This window comes from Rhinolophus sinicus, chromosome 18, assembly GCF_057876585.1.
Source record: "Rhinolophus sinicus isolate RSI-liver-muscle chromosome 18, RSI-T2T, whole genome shotgun sequence".
NCBI lineage: Eukaryota > Metazoa > Chordata > Mammalia > Chiroptera > Rhinolophidae > Rhinolophus > Rhinolophus sinicus.
The window spans coordinates 79942816-79959512 of record NC_142518.1 but is presented as its reverse complement, the minus strand read 5'-3'; the positions used below and the strand labels follow the sequence as shown (position 1 = coordinate 79959512).

Sequence of the window (16697 nt, the reverse complement as noted above, 5' to 3'; positions counted from 1 at the left end):
TTTTAACTATGTTGATTTTTTGAATACATGAACTTGGAATGTCTTTCCATTTCTTTATGTATTCTTTAATTTCTTTTAAAAATTTAATACTTTTCAGCATATAGGTCTTTCACATCTTTAGTTAAGTTTATTCATATGTATTTTATTCTTTTTGCTGCAATTGCAAAAGGAATTGTTTTTTTTTTATTTTTCTGTGATTTCATTGTTAGTATATAAGAATGAAATGGACTTTTGTACGTTGATTTTGTAGCAGGCAACTTTACTGTATTTGTTTATTGTTTCTAATACCTTTTAGGTGGAGTCCTTAGGGTTTTCTTTATATAGCATCATGTCATCTGCAAAGAGTGACAATTTAACTTCTTCATTCCCAATTTGGATGCCATTTATTTCTTTCTCTTGCCTGATTGTTCTGGCAAGGACTTCCAACACTATGTTGAAAAGCAGAGGTGATAGGGGACAGCCCTGTCGTGTTTCTGAATGTAGAGCAAAGGGCTTTAGTTTTTCACCATTAATTATGAGATTAGCTGAGGGTGTGTCATACGTGCCTGTATTATGTTAAGGTGTTTTCCTTCTATACTATTTTATTAAGTGTTTTAATAATAAATAGATGTTCTATCTTGTCAAATGATTTTTCTGTATCCATTGATATATCATATAATTTTTTTCTTTATTTTGGTTATGTGGTGTATCACTATGACCAATTTACATATGTTGAACTATCCTTGTGCATCTGAGAAGAACCCCAATTGCACATTTTGTATAATTTTTAATGCATTGTTGCATTTTCTAGAACTTTGTTTACGATTTTTGCATCTGAATTCATCAGAGATACTGGTCTATAATTTCATTTTTTTGTTCTCCTTACCAGGTTTTGGTATCAGGGTAATGTTGGCCTCATACAATGAGTTAGGGAGTATTGTCTCCTCTTCAATGTTTTGGAAGAGTTTGAGTAGGACAGGTATTAGGTCCTCTTTGAATGTTTAGTACAATCCACTAGTGAAGCCATCTAGTCCTGGACTTTTGCTTTTGGGAAGGTTTAGGATGACTGATTCAATTTCCTTACTGGTGATCGGTCTGTTTAGATTTTCCAGTTCTTCATGGTTCAGCCTTGGCTGGCTATATGTTTCTGAGAACTTGTCCATTTCTTCTAGGTTATTGAATTTGGTGGCATATAGTCCTTCATAGTATTTTTGAATGATCCTTTTTATTTCTGTGGCATCCGTGATAACTTGCCCTTTTTCATTTCTGATTTTGTTAATTAGTGTCTTCTCTCTTTTTATGTTAGTGAGTCTAGCCAAGGGTTTCTCAATTTTGTTAATCTTTTCAAAGAACCAGTTCTTTGTCCCATTAATTTTTTCTATTGTCTTTTTGTTCTCTATTTCATTTAGTTCTACTCTTATTTTTATTTTTTCCTTTCTTCTTCTGACCTTAGGTTGTTCATTTGTTCTTCTTTTTCCAGTTACCTAAGTTGTAAGGTGAAGTTGTTTATTTGGGATTTTTCCTGTTTCTTGATATAGGCGTGTAATGTTATTAATCTCCATCTGAAAACTGCTTTCGCTGCATCCCAAAAATTTTGGTAGGATGTGTTTTCATTGTCACTTTTTCCTATGTATCTTTTGATCTCTCCTCTAATTTCTTCTTTGACCTGGTAGTTCTTTAAAAGCATGTTGTTTAATCTCCACGTTTTTTGTTTTTTTCCTGCTTACTTTTCGTAGTGGATACCCAATTTCAAAGCCTTGTGATTAGAGAATATGCTTGGTATGATTTCAATCTTCTTAAATTTGCTGAGGTTAGTTTTATGTCCCAATGTATGATCTAGCCTTGAGAATGCCCCATGTACACTGGAAAAAAACGTATAGTCTAATGTTTTATTGTAAAGTGCTCTATATATGTCAATTACATCCCTTTCATCTAATGTGTCATTTAGGGCTGCTATTTCATTATTTGTTTTCTGTTTGGATGATCTATCCATAGCTGTCAATGATGCATTTAAATCGTCTAGTATAATTGTGCTTTGGTCAATTTCTCCCTTTAGTTGTGTTAGTAGTTGCTTGGTATATTTCGGTGCTCCCTGATTGGGGGCATAAATATTGATGACTGTTATGTCTTCTTGTTGTATAGTCCCCTTTACCATTATGAAATGTACATCTTTGTCTCTTGTTATCTTTTTCACCCTGAATTCTGTTTCATCTGACATCATTATAGCTACACCTGATTTTCTCTGGGTACCATTTGCTTGGAGTGTCAATTTCCACCCTTTCACTTTGTATCTATGCTTTTCCTTGTAGCTGAGATATGTCTTTTGGAGACAGCATATGGTTGGGTTTAGTTTTTTGATCCAATCTGCTACTCTGTGCGTTTTTATTGGTGAGTTCAGTCCATTTACATTTAGGATGATGATTGATATGTGAGGATTTCTGTCATTCTATCCTTAGTTTTCTGGTAAAGCTGTGTCTCCATTGTTTCTTTGCCTTTTTGTTGTTGTCTATTATTTCTGTGTGGTGGTATTCTATGATGTTTCGCTCTGTTTCTTCTTTTATTACAGTACATATTTCAGTTCTGGATTTTTTTTCTTGAGTGGTTACCATTAAGTTTATGTAAAAGAACGTTTGATATGTAGAATATTCCATTTTCTTCAGCATGCTTACTTTCTCCATTCCCATATTCCGGGTCAGGCTTTTACTCTCCCCCTTTTTATGTTTTGGTTGCCGCAAATTGTCCCTGTTGATGGTGGTCGAATAGCCTCCTTTAGTATGTCTTGTAGTGCAGGTCGTGTATTAGAAAATTCCCTCAGCTTCTGTACGTCTGGAAATTTCTTTTTTCCTCCTTCATATCTGAAGGATATCTTTGCTGTGTATGTTATTCTTGGCTCATAATTTCTCTGTTTCAATAGTTTGAATATTTGGTTCCACTTCCTCCTGGCTTGTAGAGTTTTCGCTGAAAAATCTGATGATAATCTAATGGGCTTTTCTTTGTAGGTTACCGTCTTCTTTTCCCTGGCTGCCTTGAGGATTCTTTCTTTGTCGTTGATTTTAGACAGCTTCAATACAATGTGCCTTGGAGAAGGCCTGCTTGGGTTGAGGTAATTAGGTGTTCTATTCGCTTCTTGGTTTTGAGGATCCAGTTCTTTCCACATGTTTGGGAGGTTCTCATCGACTATTTCTTTGAATACGCTTTCTGTTCCCTTCTCTCTTTCTGGTATGCCCATTATTCTTATATTGCTCTTTCTGATGTAGTTAGAATGTTCCTGTAGAATTCTTTCATTAATTTTAAGTGTCAGGTCTCTTTCTTCTTCCATCCATGTCATTTCCAGGTTTCTATCTTCTATGTCACTGATTCTTTCTTCCATCTTGTCAACTCCACTTCCTAAGGTGGCTATTTCTTTCTTAATTTCTTCTATTGAGTTCCTTTTTTTCGTTTGTTTTTCTATTGAGTTCTTAATCTCCACAAATTCTATTCGGTTTTTTTCTAATATTTCAATCTCTTTGGTAAAATGCTCATGTTGTTCTTTCATTGTGTCTCTGAATTCATTAAACTGCCTTTCTGTATTTTCTTGCATCTCGTTAAGTTTTTTCAGAAGTGCAATGTTGAATTCTCTGTCATTTAAGTCACATATTTCCATATCTTTAACTTCATTTTCTGGAGACTTTTCACTTTCTTTCTCAGATGTCATGTTGCCTTGGTTATTCATGGTAATTAATGGTTTGTTATTTCTCTTCCTAGACATCTGTAGGAGTACGTTCTGCAACAGGTTGATAGGAAGAAGCCTTTCTTTTTTTTTCCAGTACACATTGGTAGAATGTTTTATTTTCTCTCTGACTGCAGACCTCTTTTCTCTCTCACACTGTAGTGTTAAGTTTTCTCTGCACTATTCCAGCTTCCCACACAATGGGGGTTTCCCTGGAAGTCAGGCTTCTCTTCTGTTAACAGTTCACCTGGGTCATATGGAACCGCATCCCTGTAGGAATGCGGAGAACTTTTGAAGTTCCAAAGCTCTTCCTGCACCAGATTCAGAGCCCGTGTGTTTCAGTAGTTCTGTTTACTCTTGTAGGGATCCACCCAGATATGTGGAGCCAGGGACCGGGTGAATTGTGAGATTTGGCCCAGAGCAATGTCGGCGACCACCACCGCAGCCAGTCCTGCTTTCACAGATCCCTCCCCTTTGCCGGAACTAGTTGGGCTGTGAATCTGTGTCTGCGGACCACAGGTCTCACAACTGCAAATATTCTTTTCTTTTGATCTGACACTGCTAGTCTTCTGATTCTAGCCCTGGGTAGGTGGGGGCAGGGCGAGCTCTGGGAGCCTACGTAGGGGGCGTCTAGTCTCAGTGACTAAGACTTCCGTTCTCTGCTAGACAGTGAGTGCTTAAACCACCATTTTCAGCCTTCTTCCCTCAGTCTTTACTCCGAGGTCTCTGCCGTGAGTGTTGGTTTCAGCTGTTGTAAATGCTGTCCCCTCAGCCCTGTGGGCCGTAAACAGAGCCCTGGCAGTCTGAGTTCTTCCCTCTCATGCATCTGTGGTAGTTCCAGGATGGAGTGAGCTCGGAGCACTGAGCTAGGTCTGCGTACTGCGCCCGCGGGTCTCCGTCCTCTCCACACTTCTCCCTTACCTCCTCCCCTGCTTGCACGATTTGCCCACCTTTAGTTGAATTCAGCAGTGAGAGTCTTCGTCTTGCCTGTCTGCTGTGCAGGGAGTCCTTTGTTGAGTTAAAGTTGTTTGATTTGTTGTAAATTCCAGGGCAGATTTCCAGAGGCTCACCTCACGTCGCCATTTTGATGACGTCTCAGGGCTGCTATTTCTTTATTTATTGTCTATTTGATGATCTGTCCATTGCTGTCAACGATGTATTTAGGTCCCCTATTATAATTCGGCTTTGGTCACTTTCTGCATTTATTTTATTATTATTTTTTTAATTAAATTTATTGAGGTGACAATTGTTAGTAAAATTACATAGATTTCAGGTGTACAATTCTGTATTTATTTCTGTTAGTACTTGCTTGGTATATTTTGGTGCTCTCTGATTGGGGGCATAAATATAAATGAATGTTATGTCTTCTTGTTGTATAGTTCCCTTTACCATTATGAAATGTCCATGTTTGTCTCTTGTTATCTTTTTCACCCTGAAGTCTGTTTCACCTGATATCAGTATGGTACTCCTGCTTTTCTCTTGATACCATTTGTTTGGAGTGTTAATTTCCACCCTTTCCCTTTGAGTCTATGTTTGTCCTTGTAGCTGAGATGTGTCTCTTGGAGACAACATATGGTTGGGTTTAGTTTTTGGATCCCGTTTGCTACTCTGTGACTTTTTATTGGTGAGTTCAGTCCATTTTCATTGAGGGCGATTATTGATATGTGAGGATTTCCTGTCATTCTATCTTTGGTTTTCTGATAAGACTGTGTCTGCATTGTTTCTTTGCCTTTTCGTTGCTCTCTCTTATTTTAATGTGGTGGTATTTTTTTTATTTTTCCATCTGTTTCTTCTTTTCTTATGTTATATATTTCAGTTGTGGATTTTTTTTTTTTGAGTGGTTACCATTATGTTTATATAAAAGAAAGTTTGATGTTTAGAGTATTCCATTTTCTTCAGCATGTTTAGTTTTTGCATTTCCTATTGCGGTTCATGCCTTTACTCTCACCCCTTTTTATGTTTTCGTTGTTGCTAATTAGCCTCCTTGTTGAATAGCTTCCTTCAGTATTTCTTGTAGTGCAGGTCTCGTGTTAGAAAGTTTCCTTTGCTTCTGTATGTCTGGAAAGTTCTTTACTCCTCCTTTATATCTAAAGGTTTTCTTTGCTGGATATATTACGCTTGGCTCATAATTTCTTTCTTTCAATAGTTTGAATATTTGATTCCACTCCCTCCTGCCTTGTAGAGATTTAGCTGAAAAATCTGATGATAATCTAATGGGCTTTCCTTTGTAGGCTACCATCTTCTTTTCCCTTGCTGCCTTGAGGAGTCTTTCTTTTCATTAATTTTTTACAGCTTCAGTACAATGTGACTTGGCGAAGCCTGTTGAGATTAATGTAATTAGGTGTCCTATTGGCTTCTTGGATTTGAGGATCCAGTTCTTTCCACAAGTTTGGGAAGTTTTTGTTGACTACTTCTTTGAATATACTTTCTGTTCTCTTCTCCCTTTCTTCTCCTTTCTGCTATGCCCATTATTTTTATATTTCTCTTTCTGGTAGAGTCAGAAAGTTCTTGTAGAGTTCTTTCATTTCTTTTAAGTCTCAAGTCTCTTTCTTCTTCCATCTGTGTCATTTCCAGATTTCTTTCTTCTATGTCACTGATTCTTTCCTCCATCTGGTCCACTCTATTACGTAAGCTGGCTATTTCATTCTTCATTTCTTTTATTGAGTCTTAATCTCCAGAAATTCTTTTTGGTTCCTTTTTTAAACTTTCAACCTCTTTGGGAAAATGTTCATTTTGTTCTTTGATTTGTTTCTGAGGTCATTAAACTTCCTGTCTGTTTTCTTGCATCATATTGAGTTTTTTAAAAACTGCAATCTTGAATTCTCTGTCATTTAAGTCACTTATTTCCATGTTTTTATGTTTATTTTCTGGAGACTTTTCATCTTGTTTCTGAGGTATCTTGTTACCTTGGTTATCCATGGCTTTAATGATTTATTATTTCTCTTCCTAGACATCTACAGGAGTGGGTTCTACAACGGGTTGGTAGAAAATGTTCTTTCTTTTGTTTTCCTGTATGTTTTTGTTGAATGTTTTATTTTCTTTCTGTCTGCAGCCTTTTATTCTCTCTCACACTGTATTGTTATATATTCTCTGCACTCTTCTGGCTTCTCTAACAATGGGTGGATTCCCTGGAAGGCAGGCTTCTCCTCTGTGAACAGTTTGCATTGGTCATAGGACACTGCCTCCGTGGGGGGATGTGGAGAGCTTCTGAAGTTCCAAAGTTCTTCCTGCACCAGTTTCAGAGCCTGTATGTTTCAGCAGCTCTGTTTTCTCCTGCAGGAATCTGCCCAGGTAAGTGTGTAGAGGGGTGGAGTGGGTTGTGAGAGGTGGCCCAGAGCGATGGTGTCAACCACCAGAACATCCCGTCCTGCACCCAAGTCTCCCTCCCCTTCACTAGTTTAGCTGTGAGTCCATGCCTGTGGGCCACAGTTGTCAGAACTGCAAATTTTCTACTCTTTTGATCTGTCATTCCTACTGTTCAGGTTCTAGCACTGGGCAGGTAGTGGTGGGGCAAACTCTGGGATTGTGGGCATGTGTCGGCTAGGTTCCGCACCTAAGTCTTCCATCCTCTGCTTGACAGTGAAGGCTTAAGCCTCTATTTTCATCCTTCTTCTCTGAGTCTTTGCTCCAAGGTCTCTGCTATGAGTGTTGGTTTCACCCATGTTGTATGCTGATCCCTCAAGTGGGACTGTGGGTCATAAGGGGAGCACTAGCAGTCCAAATTCTTATCCCGCCAATGCTACGGTAGCTCCAGAATGCAGCAATCTCAGAGCTCCAATTTCCTGTCTGTGTCCTGAATGCACTGGCCCCCGTCTTTGAACTTCCCGCTTCCCTTCACCCCCAGTCACCCAATTTGCCCACCTTTAGATGATTTCATTTGTGTATCTCTTAGTGTTGCATGTCTGCTGTGCAGGGAGTCCATTGTGGAATTATAGTTGTTAAATTTGTTGTAAATTTCAGGGGAGATTTCAAGAGGCTCACCTCATGCTGCCGTTTTTATGACATCCTCCTATGGTAGTATTTTTTTTAAAAAAAATTAACGTTTATTCGATTGACAATTGTTCATAAAGTTACGTAGGTTTCAGGTGTACAATTCTGTAATACATCACCTCTATATCATATCGTGTGTTCACCACCCAGTCTGTTGTCTTTTAATAGTAGAATCCTGAAGAGAAATAGTAGGGAGGATTTTTCCCTTCCCTGGTAGTATGCATTCATTTAATCAATAATTTTTGGAGAAAGTGGTTCATTCCTTTCTCCCTTTCATTAATCAAAAGGATAACTATGATTTTGGGAAGTATAGTGGACATAGGATGAGAAAGTGGTCAGCATCATAACAGTTCTGTGAAGGAGAGATTTTAAGCAAGGAGTGCTCCTCTCATCATCCCACAACTCTGATTATATTTTGAGTCAATATCCATGGGTAAAGTTAGTGAAGGCGTATTTTCAGGTGGGAGTGATATTGGCAACAAATGATACCCTTGGCTAATCCCAATAAATGTGACATTTCCAATCAAGTAAGTAAAAGAAGACTACAGAAATGTATAAAATTTGAGTCTAGAAGGCATGCTTAAATGTCATTACTGTGATGGACTGAATTATGTTCCCTCCCTAAATTCATAATTTGAAGCCTTAATCACCAATGTGTTTGTACTTATGTGTCGTGACTTTGTGAGGAAATTAAGGTTAAATAAAATCATAAGGGTAGGGCCCTAATCAGATGGGATTGATGTCCTTATAAAAGGAGGAAGAGATACGAGAGAGCTCTCTTTCTCTGTGTTCACGCACAGAGGAAAAGTGAGGACACAGTGAGAAAGCATCTGCCTACAAGCTGGGAAGAGAGCCCTCACAAAAAATCAAACTTACTGCCACCTTGAACATGGATTTCTGGCCTCCAGAAGTGTGAGAAAATTAATTTCTGTTGTTTCAGCCACCCAATCTGTGGTAATTTGTTTTGGCAGCTGAAGCAAACTAAACTAGAATACATTCTCAAATTCTCATTTCATGTCATGGAACATTTGTACATTTTTCACCTGCTTAACAGTGTCTTTAGTGTTCCTCTCAGTCCAAATATTTATTCTACACCAAGGTACTAGGCATTGATAGTTGTCTGGAGTTAGCAAAAGTCTCCTTCTTTGGACATCACAACCTCACACAGACCTGGATGATACAGGCAAACTAGACCAAAGACCATACATTGACTAGATTTCTATGGTGATTTGGGAGTAAATGTGGCAAAAATAATTATTTACCTATACCTTTCAACAAGTCCCCTGCAATTCTGATGCCAATTATCTGGACTTTGAAAAATTAATTTTAGGACATAGATCTTCTTTTAAAGTGTATACTATTTCTCTAAATGGTTGATGAGCCCTATTAAAGTTAACCAGTGGCCTGCGAAAGACAGCTTGATGTGGGGAGAGAAGTGCCTACTTGGGTTTAACTGTCATATCATGCTTTAGTATATGGTGGAACAATAATCAAAATGGAAAATCCCATCAAAACTGTACATTGATCAACTAATGGCTGGGGAGGGGAATATACACACACACACACAAATGTATACATATGTGTGTGTGTGTGTGTGTGTGTGTGTGTGTGTGTTTTCCAAATAATTATTTTTAGCTCTGAAACTTTTTGGTCACAACTTCCTCAGAACTTCAATTTATAAAATAGATATAAATGAAACAACTTTAATTAAATTACAGGTGGGCTACCTGTGCAGCATTGACTTTTAAGACACGGTTTAGAGTACTGAGGCTCTGAAATACTCACTTTGAAAATCTTTGCTTAGTTAAAGTATGTTGCTCTTTATAAAATTTGATTCTTTGGGCTAAGACTGAAGAATTCTTACCCTGAAACATGAGGTAAAGTGTACTAAGCTATCGCCAAGGCATTGCTAAAAGATATACAATATTATTTAAAATGGATGGGGAAAAAGGGAGAGATGCTGAAGATACTTGGAAAACAAGGCTTGCAGATTTACTCACATCACACAATGTTTCAAGGAATAGGAACCAACGAGTTGTAGCTTCCTTTAACAAGTTCCCTTCACACCCATCCTGGTGTGAGGTAGAATTTTTGGCCTTTTTCAAAAAAAGCCTAAGGGAAAAATAACAAACATTTTGGTTTTTAGATATAACCTCTCCTGGGAAGCAAGTAGGTGGAATTGAGAGGTGATTGACAGTATGAGTGGAGTAGACCAGATCCAAGCCCTTTTATGCATAATATTTAAAGTATTATTACATGAATGCCCATGGTTGTCATTTAAGTAGTATTCTCTCCTTCCCTCTCACCCCCACCATATTTTAAGTAGGCACTATGACTCTTTGGCCACTTCTAACAGAAACTGCAGTTAGTCCTATTTGGAAGGATTGTGGTTTGAAATCCTTATATAAAAATGAAATTGGTCAGTGAATTAATATCATTGATTTAGATCAACTGAAGAGGTGGCTGGTAAGTAAGCTAAAATGCAACTCATAGTGACATCAGGCCCCTCAAACACACAAAAAAGAGCTAGCATCTGGGAGATGGGAGTAGGGGAACCATACAAAGAATTTCAGAGCAGACTGTATGGGTCTTTCATTTCCCTGGCCCATCTAGGATTCTACTCCCAGCCCTGATACTGGGATGAACATGAGAAAAGTTACAGAAAGCTTCCCACAAATTATATTGTTTCCACTTTAAAAAACCAATATATTTGGCTGTCAGGTGGCTTTTCTGTTATCCAAGTTCTTCTAAGAAATGCAAATGCCTCCAAGAGAGAAACAGTAGAATTCATTATCGGTTAATATCTTGAAGAAATGATGATAGCCAGCTGAGAATAATGGCCAACGGAAAGAGGGAACTGAATTGGCACCTGGGAAGAAAAGTGGAGCCACTGATATGGGTGGCGGGAGGTAGCTATGTTTCTATCCATCTTGTTGGAAAGCATGGAATTAGGAATGGGAGTGAATTACTGAGTTATTGGTTAAAACCATATAGAGGGTACAAGTTCACCTTGCACTGAATCCATTTGCTAAATAATTGAGCTATTGTTTAGAAACTCGTTCTTTGAAATGTTTAGAATGTTTAGAAATTGTTTAGAAACTCGTTCTTTGAAAAGATTTAAGGACTGGTTTGAATTACCTTTGAAGTCAAGGAAAATACCACTTATTTCCTATTAACAGTTGATGATCTCACCGCGTTTTATATGTATTATTCTCATTGAACTTTCATGACCACCCTGCTAGGTAATTATTATTTTCCCTAGTTTATGCATGTAAAATGCTGAGTTCATTTTTTCCATCAGTCTAGCTGCAAAATTGTCAATTTGTAAAAGTCTAATCCGATTGCCCCAACAGCAGCCCGGCTTGGGGCAGGGAGGGGCGGGGCACAGCTGCTGCCACTCTCGCAGGAGCCGAGTCCAGAATCCAGCCCAGTGGAGTGCCCTGCTGCCTGCGCGCCGGGCCCTCCTCCCCCCACGCGCCTTATCTGGCCTCTAGTCTCTGGAGGTGGTGAAACGCAAGATCCAGGTGCTGCAGAAGCAGGTGGATGGGGCAGAGGACCACACAGCAGGGCCTGCGTTGGAAACTGGACGGTGAGTTCAAGAGGCATGAGAAAGCCCAAGGGGATGTGTCAGCTCTCAATCGACCCATCTAGCTCATTGAGGAGGAGTTGGACAGGGCTCAAGAATGGCTGGCCATGGCCCTGCAGAAGCTAGAAGAAGTAGAAAAGGCTGCTGATGAGATTGAGAGAGGAATGAAGTTGATAGAAAACTAGGCCATGAAATACGAGAACATGGAGAACCACGAGCTGCAGCGCAAAGAGGCTAAGCACATTGCAGAGGCCGACTGCAAACACGAAAAGGTAGCTTGCAGGTTGGTCACCCTAGAGAGTGAGCTGGAGAGGTGGGAGGAGTGTGCTGAGGTGTCTGAACAAAAATGTGGTGACCTGGAAGAAAAACTCAAGAATGTCACTAACAACCTGAAGTTGCTATAGGTTGCCTCTGAAAAGAATTCTGAAAAGGAGCATAAATATGAAGAAGAAATTAAACTTCTGTCTGACTAACTAAAAGGAGCTGAGACCAGTGCTGAATTTGCAGAGAGAATGGTTGCGAAACTGAAAAAGACAATTGATAACCTGGAAGAGAATCTTGCTGAGGCCAAAGAAGAGAATGTGGGCTTACATCAGACACTGGATCACAGACAACAGGAACTTAACTGTATATAACCAAATCAGAAGTCTTGCTCCAACAGAAGCTCCAGACCTCTGTGTCTTCCTCTTCCCTTTTAGGAAGTTCCTTTTGTTACAGCAGCTGCACTTTGCTGGAAATGTCAAGCAAATTATGAATGTAAGACAAAATATTTTGTATAAGAGAAGCTTTGACCACCAGTTAAATCTAATTCCTTCCTTTTTTTCCCCCAAATGGCACCAGCTTTTTCAGCTCTGTCTTGATCCTTAAATCGCATTATTTATTTATTTATTTATTTATTTATACTAGTTTCAGGTGTACAAAGCAACATAATGGTTAGACATTTAAACCCCTCATAATGTGATAACCCACCAACCCAAGCTTCCACCCCTTTAACATCTTATATAACTGTTACAATACCATTGACTATGTTGTACTCCACGTCCTGTAACTATATATAACTATACATTTGGTTATAGTTGACATTCAATATTATTCTACTTTAGCTCCTCAGGCATATAGCACTTTGGTCAGGCATGTACACAGTCTATGACATGATCTCATCTGGCATCTTACATGATCTTTACAACATTGTTGATTATACTCCCCATACTGTATTAACTATCAATTTGTATTTCTTTTTTTTTCTTCTTTAAAAATTTATTGGGGTGACAATTGTTAGCAAAATTACATAGATTTCAGGTGTACAATTCTGTATTACATCATCTATAAATCCCATTGTGTGTTCACTACCCAGAGTCAGTTCTCCTTCCATCACCATATATTTGATCCCCCTTAAATTTGTATTTCTTAATGCCTTCACCTTTTTCACCCTGCCCCCAACCCCATTTCCACCTATCACCCTGATAGATCTAGTACCTATCTGGCACCATACCTAGTTATTACAATACTATTGGCTATATTCCTTATGCTATATCCTACATCCGCATGACTACTGTGTAACAACCAATTAGTATTTCTTGATCCCTTCTCCTTTTCACCTACTCCAAAACCCCTCCCATATGACAGCCATCAAAATGTTCTCTGTATCAATGAGTTTGTTTCTGTTTCCAGTGTTTGTTTATTTTGTTCTTTAGATTCCACTTCTAAGTGAAATCACATGACATTTGTCTTTCACTGTCTGACTTATTACACTCACCACAATACTCTCTAAATCCACCCATGTTGTTGCAGATGGCAAGATTTTGTTCTTTTTTATAGCTGAGTAATATTCCATCGTATATATGTATCACCTCTTCTTTATTTATTCATCCATTCAGGGAGATCCAGGTTGCCTTCATATCTTGGCTTATGTAAATAATGCTGTGATGAACATATAGATTAGCATGTCCCCACAAAGTAGCATTTTGGGATTGTTCAGATAAATAGCCAGAAGTGGGATTACTAGGTCCTTCTTTGTCTCTTGTTATACTCTTTGTTTTAAAGTCTATTTTGTCTGGTATAAGTATGGCTACCTCAGCTTTTTTTTCTTTCCATTTTCATGAAATATCTTTTTCCATCCCTTTACTTTCCATCCATGTGTCTTTCAATCTAAAGTGATTCTTTTGTAGGCAGCATGTGTGGGTTGTGTGTGCCCTCTTCTTGTAGTTGAGCCTTGGTTGATAATTGCACATCAATGGGAGGGGTTGACCCTCAGGCTTATTTGTTGTGAGGACTGTGCTTTACTACAGTGGAGGAGGTGTGCTGCAGGGGCTGACCCTATAGTGCAGGATCTGCCTCAGCAGGTCTCTGGTGCCTGTTCAATCGGCTCCTTGGGTGAATTGTCCTTGGAGGCAGCTGGGTGAAGCTCTAGCTCATTTTGAAGCTGGCCATTGGGGGCACCAGTCCTAGGGTCACCTGGTAGGGGACTCGCTGCAGGTCAAGTTCAGCCACAGCCAGTGCCCCAAATGGGGCCACCAAGCATGAGCCACAAAGAAATCCTCCTGTGCTGTGCAATAGGCCAAATTGTGAACCAAGGCTGGCTGCCACTAGTGCCAGGTTTAGGGCTACTGAGCCAGAGGAGCAGGACACACTCAAGCCAGATGCTGCTTTTCTGGGTTCCACGAACATTTGAGACATCCTAGGAAACTCTGTAGCATGAGCCAAGGCAGGTGGTTTGTACAGAAAAGCCACTGGAAACAGCTTGGGTGTGTCTGAAAACAGGGCAGGATGGAGTCTTGAATCACAAGGGCATGGCAAACAAATAGTGTTAGCTAGCTTGATGGAGACTCAGATATGGCAGCTGCCTGTGTCTGCACCCTGCGAAGGGGGAAGGCTCAACAAAGAAACAGTGGACTCCACCAGTTCCTCCGTCCAGGAGGAAACTGTCCATCCAGCCGCCATCCTGAAGCCAGACAACTCAGTCCCCTTCACCCCCCGTATGTCCCTGCTGCCTCTCCAGTTTCTGCCCCAGTGCTGGACCTCAGAGCCAGTGATTCCGTCACTGAGTAAGTCCTTGCATGGTCCATTTAAGAGGAGTGCTTGAGACTCCAGCTGCCCTCCGTCTCAGTCACAATCTCCGCTGGTTTTCACAGCCAGAAATTATGGGGATTTCTCTCCCTGGCACTGAAACCCTGGGCTGGGGAGTGGCTGGAACCCCTCATTCCTCCAGGGGTACCACCACACCTGAGGTATCCCTCCCAATTTTTAATGGTCACATGCATATGTGGGAGGAGCCTGTTCCACATCTCTGTACCTCCTATGGGTCTCGAGGTGGCTTATTCTGCATGTCATTATTGTAGGGCTTTGGTTCAGCAAGACTTTAGAGGATTCACAATGATGGTTGTTTTGTAGTTTAGTTGTAATTTTGATGTGGTCGCCAGAGAAGGTAAGCACAGTGTTTACCTACTGTGCCTTCTTGACTGGAAATTTTTTTTTCTGTAACTCATTAATTCTTAATTCTCTCAGTGTTCTGGTTTAGATGATGTTAAAAGATCAATATTTATTAAAACATGTACTAGTTTTGTGTGTATATGTCATTTCTACCCATTAAAAGCTTTCATCTGTCTTAGAGGGACTCTGTCCTATTAGTATCCTCCATATAGTTATGTGTCCTCACTAAGTCTCTGACATAAAATTGGGGCCATCATTTGCTACCTACTTTTTCACTTCATTTGCTCCCACTTTTGGAATTTAAGCAATGAAATAGAAGCATTGATATTGTCTAGCTTAGTCTTATAATTCCTTGCCATACACATTGATATCCTCTATTTGATGAGCCAGATTTCCCTCTTTCTTTTAATTTCTAAGCAAGGTTAGGGCTTCCTGTCCACTTGCTCTGCTGGGCTTTCTTCCACCCAATTTCTCTGCCCTCCTCATGCTCCCACTGCATTATATGCACAACCAGATTAGAGCACCTAGCTTAATGAGGGCTCTGTATCAACATAATCTATTATATGTTCTCTATCCACTCCCCTAGATGTTGAGTTCCTCAAGAATAGCAGTTATATCATATTCAATTTTGTACCCACAGTAACCAGCATATAGCAGGCAATCAATCAGTTTTTCTCAGAGTAACTCATAATAAAGAGGGGGATTTTGACAAGGATGTAGACAAATGTAGATATCACCCTTGAAAACTTGACTGTTTTCAATTGCTGTTCTCCTGGAAAGGAAGTAATTCAAGAGTATAGTAGATAGTTTTAGAATAGGAATCTTAGAGCTAAAATATATTTATAAATTAACTAAGTTTTCCCTATTGAATTTAAAGATCATAGGTAGTAAACTCATAGATTAAATAAAGCCCTACTGAAAATGAAAACTTTGAAAACTTTAGGGGTTTAATTTTTCTTTAATTTTATATCATATTTCTCTTTTTCAGAAAATTTTCAGCATGCTTGATTTTAGTATCTATATTTTTTCAGCTGCAGTTTTTTTTATTGTGGTAAAATATACATAAAATTGGCCATTTTAACCATTTTTAAGTGTAGTTTGGTGGCTTTGAATCCATTCACATTGCTGTACAATCATTTCCACCATTCATCTCCAGAACTTTTTTCATCCTCCCAAACTGAAATTTCTACTCATTGAACAATAACCCCCTGTTTCTCCTCCCCAGCCTTGAGTAAAAGACATTTTACTTTATGTCTCTATGAATATATTCTATGTACCCTGTATAAGTGAACTCATAGTCTTTTTCTGATGGGATTATTTCAGTTAGCATAATATCCTCAAGGTCTATCCATGTTGTAGCATGTATCAGATTTTCCTTCATTTTTAAGGCTGAGTAATATTCCATTGTATGTATATACCATTTTTGCTTATCCATTCATCTGTTCAAGAATGGTTGGGTTGCTCCCATATTTTAGCCATTGTGAATAGTGCTGCTGTGAACATGGGTATACAAATACCTCTTGGAGACAGTGCTTTCAATTTGGAGGAATATACCCAGAAATAGAATGGTTAGATCATGTGATAATTCTATTATTAATTTTTTTGAGGTACTGACATACTGTTTTCCACAGTATTTTACTTTCCCACTAAATAGTGCAGAAGGGTTTAATTTTTCTCCACATCCTTGCCAACACTTCTTATTTTCTGTGTTTTTTATAGTAGCCATCTTGGTGGATACGATGTGATTTATCCCTGAAGTTTTGATTTGCATTCTCCCAATGATAAGTGATATTGAGCAAGTATTTATGTGCTTTGATCATTTGTGTATTTCCTTTGGAGAAATGTCTATTCATGTCTTTTGCCCATTTTTGAATAAAAATTTTTTCTTGTTGAATTTTGGGAGTTCTGCATATATTCTAGATATTAATCCCTTATCAGATATACAATTTGCAATGATTTCTTCCATTCCATAGATTGCCTTTTCACTATGTTCATAGTGTCCTT

At 38.9% G+C, this 16697-nt stretch overlaps 1 pseudogene; it reads left to right on the top strand.

Annotated features, from left to right (window-relative positions):
- The first annotated feature begins 9550 nt into the window (after positions 1 to 9550).
- Positions 9551 to 11899, top strand: LOC109439734 (tropomyosin alpha-4 chain pseudogene; annotated as a pseudogene).
- The last annotated feature ends 4798 nt before the right edge of the window (positions 11900 to 16697 follow it).